Raw genomic sequence first — 20,703 nt, 5'->3', positions numbered from 1 at the left:
CCATTCATATACCCCTTTATGCTTCGGCCACCATTCCAGAGGACATGCTTCCATGCTGATGATGCTCATTAAAAAAATAATGCGTTAATTAAATTTGTGAATGAACTCCTTGGGGGAGAACTGTATGTCTCCTGTTCTGTTTTACCCACATTCTGCCATGTATTTCATGTTATAGCAGTCTCAGATGATTACCCAGCACACATTCGTTTTAAGAATACTTTCACAGCTGATTTGACAAAACGCAAAGAAGGTACCAATGTGAGATTTCTAAGGATAGATACAGCATTAGACTCAAGGTTTAAGAATCTGAAGTGCCTTCCAAAATCTGAGAGGGATGAGGTGTGGAGAATCCTTTCAGATGTCTTAAAAGAGCAACACTCCAATGCGGAAACTACAGAACCCGAACCACCAAAAAAGAAAACCAACCTTCTGCTGGTGGCATCTGACTCAGATGATGAAAATGAACATGCATCGGTCCGCTCTGCTTTGGATCGTTACCGAGTAGAACCCGTCATCAGCATGGACACGTCTTCTGGAATGGTGGTTGAAGCGTGAAGGGACATATGAATCTTTAGTGCATCTGGCATGTAAATATCTTGCAATGCTGGCTACAACAGTGCTATGCGAAAGCCTGTTCTCACCTTCAGGTGATGTTGTAAACAAGACATAGGCAGCATTATCTCCTGCAAATTGTAAACAAACTTGTTTGTCTGAGCGACTGGCTGAAGTAGGACTGAGTGGACTTGTAGTGTCTGAAGTTTTACATTGTTTTATTTTTGAATGCAGTTATTTTTTGTACATAATTCTACATTTGTAGGTTTGACTTTCATTATAAAGAGATTGCACTACCGTACTTGTATTAGGTTGTAATAAAAAATAAATATAAAATGAGCACTGTACACTTTGTATTCTGTGTTCTAACTGAAATCAATATATTTGAAAATGTAGAAAACATCCAAAAATATTTAAATAAATGGTATTCTATTATTAATAGTGCAATTAATCACATGATTAATCGTGATTAATTTTTTTAATCACTTGACAGCCCTAGTAATATCGCTAAAACTGGAATGAACTTTTTAAGTGCATCCATTCTGATTGTAATTTCAAAATTGCGTGGCTACTGCATCACTAAGTATTTAAGTATCTTGGGCTGCCTTAAAACATTCTTATAACCATTAAATATTATCATGTTAAAAACAGATTCTGATTATTATTTCTAAATGTACAACTAAAATAAGGATGGCTATAAATGTTAATACTGGTAAAACATTTACATTTTAATTTTATATCGGTTCCCACATAATGGTATCTGACGAGGGACTTACACACACTTAAGGATTTAATATAACTGTCACTAAATAAGAGGCTAGCAGATTAGCTGTTTTATTGTTCCCATAGATCGACACTGCTACTAAGTTTATTTCAGCTTTTGTTTGTATGGCATTGACCATTTTGTCGCTAACATTTACTTCACATTCACCCATTTTTAACCCACAGGAACCAGTGCTGGATGTGAATATCATGTATAATACATACAGGCAGGGCCGGCTCCAGACACCAGCAAACCAAGCAGGTGCCTGGGGCGGCCACTATAAAGGGGCAGCAGGAGGTTGGGCTCTGGGGCGGCAATCCGCCCTTGGCGGCGGCGGGAATTCGGCGGCTGCTCAGTCACAGCGCGTTTCACGCTCGGCGGCAATCCGGCGGCCACACCGTCACTCCACCTCTGTGTTCGGCGGGCAGGATTCCGCCTCCCCATTCGGCGGCAAGTTTTGGGTTTTTCTGCCGCTTGGGGTGGCAAAAACGCTGGAGCCGGCCATGCATACAGGTCCACATACATATATAATTTCTGGTTCCCAGACAAAATCCTCTGCATCAAGATGGAACTATAGATAAGGCACCCAAAAAACCTTAACTCTGGCCTGTAGTGATGTCTTTCAATAACCATACAATTATAATTACCACATTTCAGTCTTTGTGGTTGCAGACTATGTGAAACTGATTTTTAACACATTCATTTTTTCATCTTCCTGGTGTCACTACAGGTCAGAGTTCAAGTTGTTTGAGAGTTTTCACCATTCTTTTGCATACAGTAGTATATTCGGGTTTCTATTAAGGTTGTCCTTAACTCTGAATTTCCTAAAGTTTGCAATGTTTGTTTTTGAGATGATTACAACATACCTGCTACGTTTTTTTTACCCTTCAAGTACAGATATATACTCTCATATTTAAATCCCTAACATGGTTTATGTGTTGGAATTTGCTTTTTATGATTATTAATAATACAAAAATACAGCAATACTAAACAAGAAACCCAAAGGGAAGGCTACCATATGATATTTCTAATGATCTCAGCAGCCATCGCATGCTGGTCAATTAAGATGGGTGTATAGATGCTTTGCATTGCCAGAGCAGCAAGAAGTTGGTGGGGTGTAATGGTAATTATAAGTAATTTACAATCTACTTACTGGTGTAAATGTCTGGGATACCTGGTCTTTTTAAAAACATTTTAATTAATTTCTGAACAAAACAAATGTCCAGGATGGGAAGCAGTGGACCTTGACTGTTGTAGCTGAAAGGATATAGCAATTAACTTCTTTTTATTTTGATGCGAAACCTGGAGGAAGATGTGGTGCGGGGGGTGGGGGGGGGAGAGGGGAGCAGAGTTCTGTGACTTTCCATGACCTCCGTAACTTCTGTGGGGGCCAGCATGGCTGACCCCAGGGCCAGCTGCTCAGGTGGCCCCGGCAATAGCCACATCGGCCGCTGCTGGAGTGGCTCTGCAGCCAGCCGCTCTGGCAGCCCCGCAGCCAACTGCATGAGCTGCTGCTGGCGTGCTGCCTGAGTAGCAGACAGTGCACCCGGTCTCCCCACAGCAGCAGCCCCTGAGGGTGCCCCCCCCCAACAGCAGCCCCCAGCTTCCCTTCAGCAGCGATCCCCTTAGGATTTAGTCAAGGGTATTTATAGTATAACTCATGGACAGGTCACAGGCCCGTGAATTTTTGAGTATTGCCCGTGACTTGTCCATGACTTATACTAAAAATATCCGTGACTAAATCATAGCCTTAAAGATAAGTCATGTGAGGTGTCATTGGAAAGGTTATGATTTGCTGAATACGATTATCCTATTTGTATGCATGTATTGTTTTTGTATCTGAAGTTATGAATATTGACTATGTATGTATTTCACATGTAGCTATTCCTAGGCAACACTCACTACGCAAAAGGCTCTCAGTCTAAAATCTGGCTGGCTGGGAAGGGCCCATTCAAGTTAATGAGCCTTTAGTGAGAACAACAGGCCTTAGGAGAAACTTATCTCCCACCTGGGGAGCTTTCCTGAGGACACTACAAACAGCCTCTGAGTAATGGCTGTTGTGACAGTACAGGGACATGTGACCAGGTCACCTCATGCTGGACTCCATCTTGGGATACCAGTGTTTTTCCACTGACTGGTGTGGCAACCAAGCTTTGAAACAACGGGTTCCCACCCTATACAAAAGTTACATAAGGCAGGGGAGTGACATCATTGTGGTTCTTCAATGACTCCCCACCCAAAGAGACTCCTGGAAACACCAGAGAAACAAAGACTGAACTGGTGGAAGTGTTGGATGCAGGCTAAAGGGATTTTTAGCCTGTGAACGGAACACCTGGGGATTCCAAGCTTTAAGCAAGTGCAGCTTTCCTCTTCAGAATCTGCAGCCTGCTTGTGTCTACTCAGATCCAATCTCTTTAGTATACTAAGCTTAGTTTGCATTTTTGTTTATTTGCTAGGTAATCTGCTTTGATCTGTTTGCTATCCCTTATAATCACTTAAAATCTATCTATCTTTTGTAGTCAATAAACTTGTTTTTCTTTGTCTAAAACCAGTGTGTGGGAGTCATAACTTGGGGCAGAAAGCTGTTGTACATCTCCTCTCCAAATTGAGGGAAGGGGCAAATTTCATGAGCTTATGCTGTACAGTTCCCTGTGCAGTGCAAGATGGTATAATTTTAGGTGCACACCTCAGTAGCTGGGAAGTTCCCTAGCTGGAGCCTTCCCATACAGGGCTGATCACAGCGTCTACATGTAACTGTAGCTGGGTGTGTCCCTGCCTGTATGGGTGCTGGTGACAGTGCAGGCTGGAACCTGGAGAGAGCTTGTCACAGCAGTGCAATGTAAAAGGAACCCAGGTTGGTGGGTCAGCGGGGCTCAGTGATACCACAGTTCCAGGTGGCACCCTAGGGGGAACCTGTTGCAGTGGTAATATGTGGAGAGTATTGGGATAAACAGGATGTGAGGGGGGAAGAGGGAAGCAGAGACGTGGGGGCCTGAGACCAGAAGGGATATGTTTGGGAAAGGAGGTTGTGATGAGGAGATTGGTGCTACATAAATGGAGACGTGATGAGGGTGGGGGGGCAGTCATTGAGTCCGAATGTTTTTTTAAAAGTTTCCTCTGTGCTCCTGCTTGAGCCCCCAACACTGCTGCCATGTGGAGCATTCCAAGCATGAATGCTGAAACCAGCGTGCAGACATGGAAACTTTAAACAGCAGTGACATTTGGGCCAAGTAACCAACCAATGAGAGCTCTTGACACATGAGATCAGTTGTCCTCATACCACAGTCGTTACAGTCAATAGAAATGTAACATGCAAATTCACTGTAGAGGAAGGATGTTGATTGATTGAATTACTTCTCGTATTACTATGGCCCCAGTTAGGAGTGTCTTAAGCAGTTAACCTGACCCGTCTATAATAATTAGATATAAAAATCAGTAATAACTTATTTACAACTTAATTCTTCAAATGTAGCCTGTACCTAAGACTTCACTTGGTTTTAACTATACGGAAAGTTTGATGAATCTGTATTTTTCATTATTATAATAATTCAGGACAATAAAAGATCTAACAGTAAGTGCTAAATTTTTAAAGGACCCATGTAAAATTAATTTATAAACTAATTAACAAATCAACTTGTAAATTCTTAGAAAAATAATCTGTACTCAAAGGCTAAACACTGTACCTTTGTGCTTCATACATAACAAATAATTCCTCCTTTAGGTTGAAAACTCAACTGAAGCTTAACTATGGAACCACAACTGGCAAATCCAGAATATTTGTATAGGCCAGGTTTATAGCATTATCTATTATTTAGGTTGCCCAGCACTTCCCATTACAAGACCCCATTTCAGTTGCTTATAACCTTGTCAAACTTCCCCATTTCAGTTGCTTATAACCTTGTCAAACTTTAACTAATTGGGCTGAAACTTTCCATGCCAGGTATCTGCCACTGGCTGAATTGTTTTTTGAACATTTCAGCCATATGCTTCAGCCATTTCTGAGAACAAGAACTAGGGAATAAATTGTTCTGGCCTCACTAAGAAGTTCTAAGGACCTTTCCTCTGAAAAGCCCTTGCACGCCCTTTCTCTGGGACAGGGACTTGAAATTTGGCGTGGGGAGGGGGGTGCCTTTCTGTGAGGAATATCTTTTGCTGCTCCTGTAAAAATCCACCCAAATCTGGCAAAATTGTAAGCCTTTGAAATATAGCAGTTTGCACATGCTCCATAGAGACTTGAGTTTCACAGTTTAATTCCCACATTCACTAAGCATGTTCCTGCCCAGGGCTGAGCAGGACTTTCCATGCAATTGCAGCTCTGGACTGCTGTGGGCTGCGCTGCGTCCCAGAACCTGAAATGAGAGCAGAAAGCCTGTTTGCCTGGTGCTGGGCACAAGCAGCATGGAGGAATAAGCTGCCTGATTCAAATACAGAAGAGACAAGCGTCAGACCTGTGCACAAGGGGGTAGGGGCAGGAGAGAGTGGGCTAGATTGGGACAAACAACCTGGGGTGAAAACTTGGAACTGGAGGCTAGCCTGGGTGGGGAGAGGAAAACTTGGAGCAGGAGAGGTGGGGTGGGGGTGAACTGGGACTGGGTTGCGGGGGCCAGACTGGTATTGGCTGGCCAAGGGGACTGAGACTGCGAGTTGGGTGGGAGAGAATCAGGGGTGGGACTGGGAACCAGTAGGTGGGGAGGCAGACAGACTGGATGAGAAGCCTGAGGGTGAGGGTGGGGTAGCCTGGGACTAGCCTGGCAACTACTCTGGAGACCCAGGCTGAGAATCAGTGGGATAGAAGGAAGGAGGGGAGGGAGAGGGGACACAGATCTAGGGAAGAGTGGGATTGCACGGGAAGAACTGGGACTGGCTGGGCAACGAGACTGGAGCAGAGAGCTAAGTGAGGGGCAACACAGAGGTTGGATGAGGATCCTGAGGAGGGAGATTAGGGCTGGGTCCCAGTGGGGGTGGGGAATGAGGGAGGGGAGGGAAGGGGAGAGGTGCGTGGGTAACAACTTCTGTGTGAGGGATTCATTTCCAATGATCTCCTAGTAATCTGTTATTTTGACCTTTGTGGATATTTTTGCAAATTTTGAGGACAATATTAAGTTTTCATGGGCAGTGTAAATCAGGGGGATGATAGTAAGTCTTTAAATACATTTTCACATGATGTTATTTCTTCAGAACCCTTGCTTAATTGAGCGAGCAGGATGGAAAACCTGAATCTAGTTGGCAGCCAATTCAAACCAAAGATAATTGGTATAATCTGCATTATTTATACAAGAAGACCTAGTCAAACATTCCCTTTTTAATAAATGTTTTAAGTGTTTTTGCCTCCCACCTCTACCCACCTTTTGCTATTGTGTAACTTTTGACTGGTCAGTTTACTAATTTGGTAAGATTTTCTTTTAAAATATTTGAATTTCCTATTTCAAAAATGACAGATGATAAAAAATGAAAAACTGATAAAAAACAATAACACTATTGGAAAAAAATTTTAATTGTCAAATTTTAAAAGAAACAAAAAGCCCCTTGCTTTAAAAGCCAACAAAATGAAAATGCTTTAGAAAACACTGAAATGTTTACTATTGCTTTCTCCTGACCAACTCATGTTAATTTTGCAACTTGCTTTCTGCACTAATTTAAAATTCCAGTTGGTCTTAAAGCGTACCCCGGGAGTAGCTCAACAGAGCTTATTAGAGTATGCTGGCCTTGAGGTGACAAACGCAAAGATAATTGTAGCGAGGTTTGCAGCCTAAAGAAAAAGTTGCACCTGAGGATAACAATCCCCAAACTGCAAAGAGGGGTAACAGTAGATGCATTCCTTATATTAGGAGGGCCGACACAATCTCTGCTCTTCTTCTGGTTGTTTTCTCTAACATAGCAGTATTACTTCAGTCTTCTGTGAGTTGAACCTCATCCAGTTGCAGTCTCAACCAGATACTTAGGGCTTGTCTACACTGGGAATTCACATCAGCATAGCTATGCCGTCTCTTAGGGATGTGTAAAATCCACATCCCGAGTGATGTAGCTATGCCAACCTAACCCCCAGAATTCTTCTGTCACCCTAGCTACCACCTCTCGGGAAGGTAGATTAGCTAGGCTGATGGGAGAACCCCTCCCAATGGCACAGGTGGTGTCTACACTGAAGTGTTACAGCAGTGTCGCTCCAGCACGGTAGCTGTGCTGCTGTAGCAGTTTAAGTGTACACATACCCTGAGTAAATCGCTCATCAGCACCAACTGCAAAAAAACTGTTTTTTGTGTGTTTTAAAAGGTGACAATTTAATTTTTTTCCCCAATAGTGTTATTGTTTTTTACAACTGGGTCAGACAAATTAAAAACTCTGGGTGAAATCCTGGGCCTACTGAAGTCAACAGGAGTTTTCCCACTGTTAGCCCTGGTCTACACTAGGAGTTGAGATCGAATTTAGCAGCATTAAATCGATTTAACCCTGCACCCGTCCCCACGACGAAGCCCTTTTTTTCGACTTAAAGGGCTCTTAAAATCGATTTCCTTACTCCACCCCTGACAAGGGGATTAGCACTGAAATCGGCCTTGCTGGGTCGAATTTGTGGTACTGTGGACACAATTAGATGGTATTGGCCTCCGTGAGCTATCCCAGAGTGCTCCATTGTGACTGCTCTGGACAGCACTCTCAACTCAGATGCACTGGCCAGGTAGACAGGAAAAGGCCTGCAAACGTTTGAATTTCAATTTCCTGTTTGGCCAGCGTGGCAAGCTGCAGGTGACCATGCAGAGCTCATCAGCAGAGGTGACCATGATGGAGTCCCAGAACTGCAAAAGAGCTCCAGCATGGACCAAACGGGAGGTACGGGATCTGATCGCTGTATGGGGAGAGGAATCCGTGCTATCAGAACTCCGTTCCAGTTTTCGAAATGCCAAAACATTTGTCAAAATCTTCCAGGGCATGAAGGACAGAGGCCATAATAGGGACCTGAAGCAGTGCCGCATGAAACTTAAGGAGCTGAGCCAAGCCTACCAAAAACCAGAGAGGCGAACGGCCGCTCCGGGTCAGAACCCAAAACATGCCGCTTCTATGATGAGCTGCATACCATTTTAGGGGGTTCAGCCACCACTACCCCAGCCGTGTTGTTTGACTCCTTCAATGGAGATGGAGGCAACACGGAAGCAGGTGTTGGGGATGAGGAAGATGATGATGATGAGGTTGCAGATAGCTCACAGCAAGCAAGCAGAGAAACCGGTTTTCCCAACAGCCAGGAACTGTTTCTCACCCTGGACCTGGAGCCAGTACCCCCTGAACCCACTCAAGGCTGCCTCCCAGACCTGCCAGGTGAAGAAGGGACCTCTGGTGAATGTACCTTTTAAAATACTATACATGGTTTAAAAGCAAGCATGTTTAATGATTCATTTGCCCTGGCATTCGTGGCTCTCCTGGATATACTCCCAAAGCCTTTGCAAAAGGTTTCTGGGGAGGGCAGCCTTATTCCATCCACCATGGTAGGACACTTTACCACTCCAGGCCAGTAGCACATACTCGGGAATCATTGTAGAACAAAGCATTGCAGTGTAAGTTTGCTGGCGTTCAAACATCCGTTCTTTATCTCTCTGTGTTATCCTCAGGAGAGTGATATCATTCATGGTCACCTGGTTTCTTAAGGGGACATTCAGAGGTGCCCGTTCCTGCTGGGCTGTTTGCCTGTGGCTGAACAGAAGTGTTCCCTGCTGTTAGCCACGTGCTGGGGGGAGGCAAAATGCAACCTTGGAACGAAAGCACATGTGATATATATGTAATGTTAACAGCAAGGTTTACTGTGAAAGAGTGTACCCACTGTTTTATAAAATGTGTCTTTTTAAATACCACTGTCCTTTTTTTCTCCACCAGCTGCATGTGTTTCAAGGATCACAGGATCTTCTCCTCCCCAGAGGCTAGCGAAGATCAGAAGGCAAAAAAACCGCACTCGCGATGAAATGTTCTCTGAGCTCACACTGACAGAGCACAGACGAATGCGTGGAGGCAGACAATGTCAGAGTGCAGGAAAGCACAAAATGACTGGGAGGAGAGGTGGCGGGCTGAAGAGAGTAAGTGGCGGGCTGAAGACAGGGCTGAAGCTGAAAGGTGGCGGCAGCGTGATGAGAGGAGGCAAGATTCAATGCTGAGGCTGCTGGAGGATCAAACTAATATGCTCCAGCGTATGGCTGAGCTGCAGGAAAGGCAGCAGGAGCACAGACCGCCGCTACAGCTCCTGCGTAACCAACCACCCTCCTCCCCAAGTTCCATAGCCTCCTCACCCAGACGCCCAAGAATGCGGTGGGGGGGCCTCCGGCCACCCAGCCACTCTACCCAGAGGATTGCCCAAGCAACAGAAAGCTGGCATTCAATAAGCTTTAAAGTTTTAAACTTTTAAAGTGTTGTGTGGCCTTGTCCTTCCCTCCCCCACCACCCCTCCTGGGCTACCTTGGTAGTTATCCCCCTATTTGTGAGATGAATTAATAAAGAATGCATGAATGTGAAGCAACAATGACTTTATTGCCTCTGCAAGCGGTGATCGAAGGGAGGAGAGGAGGGTGGTTAGCTTACAGGGAAGTAGAGTGAACCAAGGGGCGGGGGGTTTCATCAAGGAGAAACAAACAGAACTTTCACAACGTAGCCTGGCCAGTCATGAAACTGGTTTTCAAAGCTTCTCAAAGCTCTGATACGCACCGTGCCCTCCCGTGCTCTTCTAACCGCCCTGGTGTCTGGCTGTGCGTAACCAGCAGCCAGGCGATTTGCCTCAACCTCCCACCCCGCCACCCTCCCACTCCCTCCCCCTTACTCTCACAGAAATTGTGGAGCGCACAGCAAGCAGTAATAACAGTGGGAATATTGGTTTCGCTGAGGTCTAAGCGAGTCAGTAAACTGCGCCAGCGCGCCTTTAAACGTCCAAATGCACATTCTACCACCATTCTGCACTTGCTCAGCCTGTAGTTGAACAGCTCCTGACTACTGTCCAGGCTGCCTGTGTACGGCTTCATGAGCCATGGCATTAAGGGGTAGTCTGGGTCCCCAAGGATAACTATAGGCATTTCAACATCCCCAACGGTTATTTTCTGGTCTGGGAATAAAGTCCCTTCCTGCAGCTTTTGAAACAGACCAGAGTTCCTGAAGATGCGAGCGTCATGTACCTTTCCCGGCCATCCCACGTTGATGTTGGTGAAACGTCCCTTGTGATCCACCAGAGCTTGCAGCACTATCGAAAAGTACCCCTTGCGGTTTATGTACTTGCCGGCTTGGTGCTCCAGTGCCAAGATAGGGATATGGGTTCCGTCTATGGCCCCACCACAGTTAGGGAATCCCATTGCAGCAAAGCCATCCGCTATGACCTGCACATTTCCCAGGGTCACTACCCTTGATATCAGCAGATCTTTGATTGCGTTGGCTACTTGCATCACAGCAGCCCCCACAGTAGATTTGCCCACTCCAAATTGATTCCCAACTGACCGGTAGCTGTCTGGCATTGCAAGCTTCCACCGGGCTATTGCCACTCGCTTCTCAACTGTGCTCTCATCTTGGTATTCTTGCGCCTCAGGGCAGGGGAAAGCAAGTCACAAAGTTCCATGGAAGTGCCCTTACGCATGCAAAAGTTTTGCAGCCACTAGGAATCGTCCCAGACCTGCAACACTATGCGGTCCCACCAGTCCGTGCTTGTTTCCCGGACCCAGAATCGGCTTTCCACCGCATGAGCCTGCCCCATTAGCAGCATGATGCCCACGTTGCCAGGACCCGTGCTTTGAGAGAAGTCTGTGTCCATGTCCTCATCACTCTCGTCACCACGCTGACGTTGCCTACTCGCCCGGTTTCGCTTTGCCAGGTTCTGGTGCTGCATATACTGCTGGATAATGCATGTGGTGTTTAATGTGCTCCTAATTGCCAAAGTGATCTGAGCGGGTTCCATGCTTGCCATGGTATGGCGTCTGCACAGAAAAAAGGTGTGAAACAATTGTCTGCTGTTTCCCTGACAGAGGGAGGGGTGACTGACAACATGGCTTACAGGGTTGGCTTACAGGGAATTAAAATCAACAAAGGGGGTGGCTTTGCGAGAAACTGAATGGCCCCCTCAAGGATAGAACTCAAAACCTCAAGGCTAGAACTCAAAACTGGATTTAGCAGGCCGTTGATTTCACAGAGGGAGGAAGGGTGGAGAAAATGAATCTGGACTATTTCTTGTTTTGAGCCACTTCATCTATCTTTATACATCTTGCTAGCAGCAGACTGTGCAGTACGACCGTTAGCCATCGTCATCTCCTGGGTGCTCAGCAGAAGACGGTGCAGTATGACTACTGGCCATCGTCTTCTGCTGGCTGCTGATTAAAAGACAGTGCACTACCGATAGGACTCAATTGCCATGAGACGAAACTTAAAAGGGAAATGACCTGGCTGAGTCACTCCCATGTTTGCCCAGGCATTGCCTGACCTCATCGAGGTTGGTTAAAAGAGCACCCAGGACTATGCCGACAATGGCTACCAGTCATACTGCACTGTCTGCTGCCAAAAGGCAATAAACTGCTGCTGTGTAGCAATGCAGTACCGCGTCTGCCAGCACCCAGGAGACATATGGTGACGGTTAGCTGAGCGGGCTCCATGCTTGCCATGGTATGGTGTCTGCACAGGTAACTCAAGAAAAAAGGCGCAAAACGATTGTGTGCCCTTGCTTTCACAGAGGGAGGGAGGGAACGGGGGCATGACGATATGTACCCAGAACCACCCGTGACAATGTTTTAGCCCCATCAGGCACTAGGATTTCTACCCAGAATTCAAATGGGCAGCAGAGACTGTGGGAACTGTGGGATAGCTACCCACAGTGCAATGCTCCGGAAGTTGACTGTTGCCTCGGTACTGTGGACACACTCCGCCGACTACATGCACTTAGAGCATTTGTGTGGGGACACACACAATCAACTGTACAAAAACGCTTTCTACAAAACTGACTTCTATACATTCGACCTAATTTCGTAGTGTAGACATACCCTTAGTCAGAGCTGAGTGCCATCAGCTTTCTGAAAATACCATAGCCCTGTTAACAGGCTCAAATACACACTGAAAAATAGGAGTGACAAGTGAGCCCTCTCCTTCCCCACATAAGAAAACCTTCTGGGCAGATGAGCAGTTGTCCAATGCTATCCTCGGAAAGAATGGAATGAAGCCGCTCAAGGTAAATTCCATGTAGCCATGCTAGGGATAACAAAAGCATAAAAGCAGGTTTCAGAGGAACAGCCGTGTTAGTCTGTATTCGCAAAAAGAAAAGGAGTACTTGTGGCACCTTAGAGACTAACCAATTTATTTGAGCATAAACTTTCGTGAGCTACAGCTCACTTCATCGGATGCATACTGTGGAAAGTGTAGAAGATCTTTTTATACACACAAAGCATGAAAAAATACCTCCCCCCACCCCACTCTCCTGCTGGTAATAGCTTATCTAAAGTGATCACTCTCCTTACAATGTGTATGATAATCAAGTTGAGCCATTTCCAGCACAAATCCGAAAGCTTATGCTCAAATAAATGTGTTAGTCTCTAAGGTGCCACAAGTACTCCTTTTCTTTTTGCGAATACAGACTAACACGGCTGTTACTCTGAAACCCTTCTAACTGAGTGGGAGACTTGAGGAGACAGTCGTCCAGGTAAGGAAATATGAGGATTCCTTTTTTTCTGAGATGTGCTATTACAACTGCTAGCACCTTGGAGAAGACATGTGGTGCTGTAGAGAGGCCAAATGGGAGGACTCTATATTGGTAATGTTGCGCTCCCACAGCAAACCAGAGGAAATGTTGATGGGCAGGGTGGATAGAGACATGGAAATATACGTCTTGGAGGTCAAGGATTGAAAACCAATCTCCTTGTTCCAGCGTCGGAATTATCATTGGGAGAGTAACCATCCGGAATTTCTGTTTCTTGATTAACTTGTTCAAACGTCGAAGATTGAGGATAGGGCGCCAACAGCCGTTTTTATTTTCTGTCAAGAAGTAGTGGGAGTAAAACCCTTTCCCTCTGTGTTGAAGGGGTACCTCCTCTATTGCTTCGAGATGTATGAGATGTTGTACCTCTTGACAGAGCAACTGTTCGTGAAAGGGGTCCCTGATTAGGGATGGGGTGGGAGGGTGGGTGGGAGGTAAGGCAAGGAAGGGGATGGCATAACCCAATCTGATAATTTCCAGGACCCATCTGTCCTTAGTGATGGTTTTCCAATTGGCCAGGAATGGACACAAATGGTGTCCAAAAAAAATGGTTGGTTGGAGTTGGAACTGGAGGGGATGTGAGGTTTTCTATACCCTCGACCAAGACTTCAAATTTGTTTATTTGGGTTAGGAGGGTGGGTTGCTGTTGTTTGCGAAGGGCAAATGTCTTTGGTTCCTGGGCCTATGTCGTTGGTGGTGTTGCGTATCATATTGTCCGAAAAGTGGACGTTGCGCAAAGGTATGGTAATGCAGCCGTTGGTATGGCTGATATCTACATTGTCTCTTCTTTGAGGCAGGTATTTGGATGCCTAAGGATCGGAGTGTGGCACGGGAGTCCTTCATGGAGTGAAGGACCTCATTGGTTGTAGAGACGAAGATCTTGTCTCCATCGAAAGGGAGATCTTTGACTGTATTCTGTATCTCCTTCAGAAAGGAGAAAGAAGCAAGCCATGAGGCCCGCTGCATGACGACAGCCATGGCTGTGGATCTGGCCACTGCGTCCGCAGCATCAAGGGCAGCTTGAAGAACTGTGCAGGAGATCAATTGGCCCTCGGACACCACGGCTTTAAAATCTTGTCGTTTATCCTCCGACACAATAAATTGCATTACTTTAGCATAATTTTTGTGGTCAGAGTTTGCTAAGCGCGCCACATAGTTCGCTACTCTAAATTGAAAAGTGGAAGAAGAATACACTTTGCGGCTGAAGGAGTCCATTCCCGTGTTATCTTTGTCTGAAGGAGTGGAGTGGAAGTGCCGGTATTTGTTTTTCTGATTGGCCGTGTCGACCACTAGCGAATTAGGTGAGGGGTGCGTAAATAGAAACTCAGAACCCTTAGACAGGACAAAATATTTACGGTCCAATCTCTTGCTAGTGGGTGTTATTGTAGCTGGGGTCTGCCAAATAGCTTTAGCAGGTTCCATAATGGCCCCATTAATTGGTAGGGCTATTTTGGGGGAGGTCATAGCTTGCAGGATGTCGGTAAGCTCGTGGTATGTTTCAGGTACCTCCTCCTGGGTAATCTTGAGCTCTTCTGCTACTCTCTGAAACAACTCTAGAAAGTGAGGAAGCTCATCATCAGTAGTGGGAGGTGGTGGGGGTACCATGGCGTCTTGTGGTGTTATCACTATAGAAGAGGTGTGCGGGGCAGTGTCCCTTGTAGGGGTGGTGGCCACTTCAGTTCTTATCTGGGTTTCAGTGTAAGCAGGCAGTGGAGAGGGTCTGACAGCTTTCCTCTGGGCAGCCCGTGAAAGACCTGAGTGTGGTGTGGTGTAGGTCCATGAACCCTGGTGTGGCCATCCAGGGATTGCCATACAGGGGTGTAGATAGCCCTGAGGATATGGAGATTGTGCTGTAATGTGTCTCCTAGTTGAAGGTAACTGAATCTGGGGAGCGTATTGAGAGGAAAACATCTGGTCATCATATTCCTCTTCCTCGTCCTCCCACACTTCATTGGAGGGGTTTGAAGTGGTAGGGGAGTACTGAAGGTAGGGTGCTAATGGTCTCAGTGAGAGGCTGGTGCTGAGAAGAGGAGAGTCAGGAGCATGGGACACCCTTAATTCCTCTGGCTGTAAAAACTGCGGTGGAGCTGAGTGACCAGGAGTTGGTGCCAGTGTAGCTGGTGGAAGCAGAGTCTGCTGGAGCACCGAAGGGTGTCCCGGGGGCGCAAGCTGGCTCCGTGGAGTAGGAGCCCCTGAGGTAGGCCCTGCAAGGGAGGCTAGAGATGTCAGGAGGCTCGGTGCTAAGAGTGGCAGCTGCAAAAGCGGCGCTGCAAGATCCAAGGGTGGTGCTGCAGCTGCCACTTGTACTGTCGGCACCGTAGCAGCTCTTGGCACCGTACGGACAGAGGAGGCCGAGGGAGAGCTGAAAGAGGCAGGCAACTGGAAGCCCTGAGCCTCGGCACCATGTAGTGGGGCAGCCGACTCACAGTCAGTGCCTGAGGTGCCTGCCACGTGGAAAGTGCTGAGCCGCGGAGCGGCAGTTACTGGTAACAGGAGAGCCGGTTTTAACTTCTTCCTCAAGGAACGGCTCCTGAGGGGAGAGGAAACTGGCCATGTTTTTTTCCTTTTGTTTTGCCTCTGAAGGCTGTCACAGAGGTTTGCTGGCCAGGGTCAGACGCACGTCTGAGGGAGTTTTCCAGGAGCAGCTTTTTAAGCCTGAGCTCCCTGTCCTTGCGGGTTCGCGCTTTCAATTTGTTGCAGTGGACACATTTTTGGGATACATGAGACTCCTCCAAACAGCATACACACTGTGAATGCCCGTCCGAGATGGACATGGCATCTTTACAGGAGGCGCATCTCTTGAAGCCTGGGGATCCAGGTATGACCAAAACCATGGAGTTTTTTTTGTTTTTGTTTTTTTAAAGAAATAAATGTAACAGTTAATGTAACTTATCTAAGTATCAGAGGGATAGCCCTGTTAATCTGGATCTGTAAAAGTGGCAAAGAGTCCTGTGGCACCTTATAGACTAACAGATGTACTGGAGTATAAGCTTTTGTGGGTGAATACCCACTTCGTCGGACCACTTTCAACCAAGCTGCAATTCAACCAAGCTGCAATTCTCAACCAGTTCCTCCCTATTTGTTAAAATCAAATCTAGAACAGCCTCTCCCTTAGTAGCTTAGTAATAGCTTTCTCCACCAATCAAGTTTTTTAATGGTCAGTACCATAAAAAAAACTATTATACAACCCCTTTTATTCCTGGACTGTGGCAGCTCAATTTTACATAATTTGTTTACATGGATCCACTATTTAATTTGATTTGTTTTCCTATACGTTTTACAATTTTACAAACAAGTGTTCAGGAGAAAAGAGGAATAATTAAGGAGGATTATTCCGGCTGACCTGTATTCACCAAAAATAAGGTGAACATGTTTATTAGCAGCTATTTAAACTTTACTTTGTCATAACCTAGAAGGGCCACAAAGTTTCTTCTGTGGTCGCTGAATAAAGTAGAAACATGTTTAATGTCAAACCTCATTCATATTGATCTAAATATCACTAAAAATGTTTCTTTTCAAAAAGTGAATCTTGTTGAACATTAATCCAGAAAGCTCTTCCTAGGGATCAGTTGCCAATCTTTTGAAAATCCACATCATGTTTCAAAACAGAGCTTTGACATTTTATAAAATAAGAGTGAGCATGCTCAGTACCTCATTTGCACATCTTATCCATTAAAAAAAAAACTGGAATAGGTAAAACTGTAATCCTCTGTCAGGACTAATGAAATGCAATATTTGAAGTTTTACAATTAATCTGTTTTTGGCGTTCGGTAAGAAAAATACATGAGACTTAAAATTATCTTGTTTTGCATTCTTTTAACTCAGAAATGGATAAATTAGTTTTTGCCAAAAAAGAGAAATGAGTTGGGGGAGAATCTCTTTCACTCAATGTTTCATCCTGGAAATATTTTTGCTAAAGTTATGACAGGCTGGAAAAAGGGTTTTTTAATAAAAAGTCTTTCTAACCCTTAATTAGCCAGTCACTAGAGTGTAACATGTCATTTTATACAGTTATCTAAGGACTTTTCTACACAGCAGGTAACTGAACTGCAAGCCAGGGTGTGAATCTATAGCCCACCAGCCACAGTCCCAGATTTTTACTGCACTATAGCTGAGTCGACATGGGATGTTACTGTGTGGCAAGCTGGTGCATTGTAGATTCAGACCCTGGCTTGCAGCACAGTAACTTGCTCTGCAGACAAGCCCTAAGCAATGTTTTGGCATGATAAAGCGGGGATGTACCACATAACAGAGTGTAAAAAGCAGAAGAGGCTCATTTAGTTCCCTATTAATATATGCTAATTTCTGTGATGGAAGACACTTTGCATCTGAAAAAATATTACAAAATATGAGATGGTTGTACTGAATTGCATTGTCCCTAGCGCAAGAAAGATAAAGGGAAACAAAACTGACTTGGACAGCTGAATTGTACAATCCTTAAATCCTCATTTTATTTATTTTAAAACTAGGGTGTTGATTAATCACAGGTAACTCACGCAATTAACTCAAAAACATTAATTGTGATTAAAAAAATTAATCACGATTAATCGCAGTTTTCATCGCACTGTTAAACAATAGAATACCAATTGAAATGTATTAAATATTTTGGATGTTTTTCTACATTTTCATACGTATTGTATTCTGTGTTGTAATTGAAATCAAAGTGTATATTATTTTTATTACAAATATTTGCACTGTAAAAATGATAAACTAAAGAAAAAGTATTTTTCAGCTCACCTCATACAAGTCCTGTAGTGCAATCTCTTTATCATGAAAGTGAAATTTACAAATGTAATTTTTTTGTTACATAACTGCACGCAAAAAACAAACAATGGAAAACTTCAGAGCCTACAAGTCCACTCAGTCCTACATGTTCAGCCAATCACTAAGACAAACAAGTTTGTTTACATTTACAGGAGATAATGCTGCCCACTTCTTATTTACAATGTCACCAGAAAGTGAGAACAGGCATTTGCATGGCACTTCTCTAGCTGGCATTGGAAGTTATTTACATGCCAGGTCTGCTAAACATTCGTATGCCCCTTCATGCTTCAGCCACCATTCCAGAGGACATGCTTCCATGCTGATGATGCTCATTAAAAAAATAATGCGTTAATTAAATTTGTGATTGAACTCCTTCAGGGAGAATTGTATGTCCCCTGCTCTGTTTTACCTGCTTTCTGCCATATATTTCACGTTATAGCCGTCTCGGATGATGACCCAGGACATGTTGTTCATTTTAAGAACGCTTTCACTGCAGATCTGACAAAATGCAAAGAAGGTACCAATGTGAGATTTCTAAAAATAGACACAGCCCTCGACCCAAGGTTTAAGAATCTGAAGTGCCTTCCAAAATCTGAGAGGGACGAGGTATGCAGCATGCTTTCAGAAGTCTTAAAAGAGCAACACTCCAATGCGGAAACTACAGAACCCAAACTACCAAAAAGAAAATCGACGTTCTGCTGGTGGCATCTGACTCAGATAATGAAAATGAACACATCAGTCAGCATTGCTTTGGATTGTTATCGAGTAGAACCATCAACATGGACACATGTCCCCTGGAATGGTGGTTGAAGCATGACGGGACATATCAATCTTTAGCGCATCTGGCACATAAATATCTTGCAATGCCGGATACAACAGTGCCATGAGGATGCCTGTTCTCACTTTCAGGCAACATTGTAAACAAGAAGTGGGCAGCATTATCTCATGCAAATTGTAAACAAACTTGTTTGTCTGAGGGATTGGCTGAACAAGAAGTAGGACTGAGTGGACTTGCAAGCTCTAAAATTTTACATTGTTTAATTTTTGAATGTAGGGGATTTTGTACATAATTCTACATTTTTAAGTTCAACTTTTGTGATAAAGAGATTGCACAACAGTACTTGTATTAGGTAACTGAAAAATACTATTTATTTTGTTTTTTTACAGTGCAAATACTTGTAATCAAAAATAAATAAAAAGTGAGCACTGTACACTTTGTATTCTGTATTGTAATTGAAATCAATATATTTGCAAATGTAGAAAACATCCAATAATATTTATATAAATGGCATTCTATTATTGTTTAACAGTGCGATTAATCGTGATTAATTTTTAATCGCTTGACAGCCCAATTTAAAACATATTCATATTTATTATGTTGCCTTCAATTTGATAAGAGTTTTGGTATGTCAAAAAGGGACACGTAGAAAACAGCAAGACAACAAAATTAAAGCTTAAAAAAGCAGATGTCATTTGGTACGTTGTTGAGAGATCTGAACCCTCAGGAAAAAGTATGCATACTTGATACCACACCTTTCTCATCAGAACATCTTAAAGAATTCACAAATATGTTCATGTTTCTGTTGCCAGTTAACTTGCCAGAGTTGCAGGTGGATATTGCGAAAAGGATGATTCTGTGCTTCATGCTACTACATCAGGTTTCAGAGGATTACAAATAAACTTAGAGATGGAAAAATGTATTAGGCATCCCTGATATCCATTAATGGTAAAATTTTAATATTCAGACCAAAATGAAGGTATCTTATTGTTCTTTAGATTCCTTATCAAATCTGCATCAGGTGCCATTTGTTTCAGCTATAAAAAAATTGACTCACTGTTCTTGCTGCTTGTAATAATATTAAAAGCATGTAGTCCTAAATGCTCCTTGCACCGAAAAAGTAGTTGATTAAAACACTACACTATAAAGATTAAAAACATATGCTACATACATACGTATGTTTATTTAAGATTTATGCAACAGTGGTTTTAATGTTTCAATAAATATTGAAACATTTGATTGCAAGTTGATTGCATATTGGTAGGATTGTCTGTTACTTACTATTACATGAGCAAACAGAACAACACTGTAAAGTACAATACATGCTGGAAAAAGTTACAATGTAGTTTTCCTATGGTATAACTAAGGAAAACCAACTATGGAGGTTTCAATTGCTGCCCTACACTCTTTAAATGCCTTAGCCTTTTTTACAGCTTTAGAACATACTAACCTCCAAGAATGCCTCAAACGCTATATTGGCATATCTGATTCTCCTTCTCACCAGGTTTCATTCCCAAACCATTTCAAAATTCAACTCAAAACACGCTTCTTTTTTACTGCCCAGAGTCAGTGAGCTTTTGGCCAGTTTCCTATACCAGTGCTTACATGTATCAGCTTTTCTTATCTCTTCTTGTCTACTGTCCCTATCTGCTCCTCTCTCACCTTTTTATGATACCATTTTGACCCTTATATGTGTCGTACATTGCCCCTTTAATTCAGTGCAGAAGGGGGTTTGGTCAGACCAGCGGGGGATAGACAACTCTTTGGGTCCTAAGGAAGGCACTGTGACTTTTCCCTTCTCCAGGTTTACTCTCCTCATGGGCACCAGGAATGCCTACACAGGTGCGACAAGTCACGGGACTATGCCACCCTGTGAAAATCCATGACTAGCCAGTTTGAGGATGGGTTACTGGATCCAATTGGCTCCTGCATCATCCCCCTCTAGGGATACAAGGTCTCCTGGGAATGGTTGGCCATTCAGCCCCCACCCAGCCCTCCCTTGTGGTCTGTATGTGCCTGGCTGGATCTCTGGGGATATAGTGGGCCTAGCCAGATCACCTTTTTAGTGGTTGGGAAGGGATTTTCCCCACCAGTCAAGACTGGCCTATTTCAGACTGGGTTTTTTACCTCCTTCACAGAAGCCCAGAGGATTGGCTG

The 20,703-nt window shown here is 44.2% G+C and overlaps 1 protein-coding gene across 2 annotated transcripts in view; it reads right to left on the bottom strand.

Annotated features, from left to right (window-relative positions):
* The window catches only part of TMEFF1 (transmembrane protein with EGF like and two follistatin like domains 1), a 226,991-nt gene that overhangs the window by 25,055 nt on the left and 181,233 nt on the right, over positions 1–20,703 (bottom strand). The window lies entirely within an intron of this gene.

The sequence above is a fragment of the Caretta caretta genome, chromosome 2, assembly GCF_965140235.1.
Source record: "Caretta caretta isolate rCarCar2 chromosome 2, rCarCar1.hap1, whole genome shotgun sequence".
Taxonomy (NCBI): domain Eukaryota; kingdom Metazoa; phylum Chordata; order Testudines; family Cheloniidae; genus Caretta; species Caretta caretta.
This window is presented reverse-complemented; position numbering and strand designations above follow the sequence as displayed.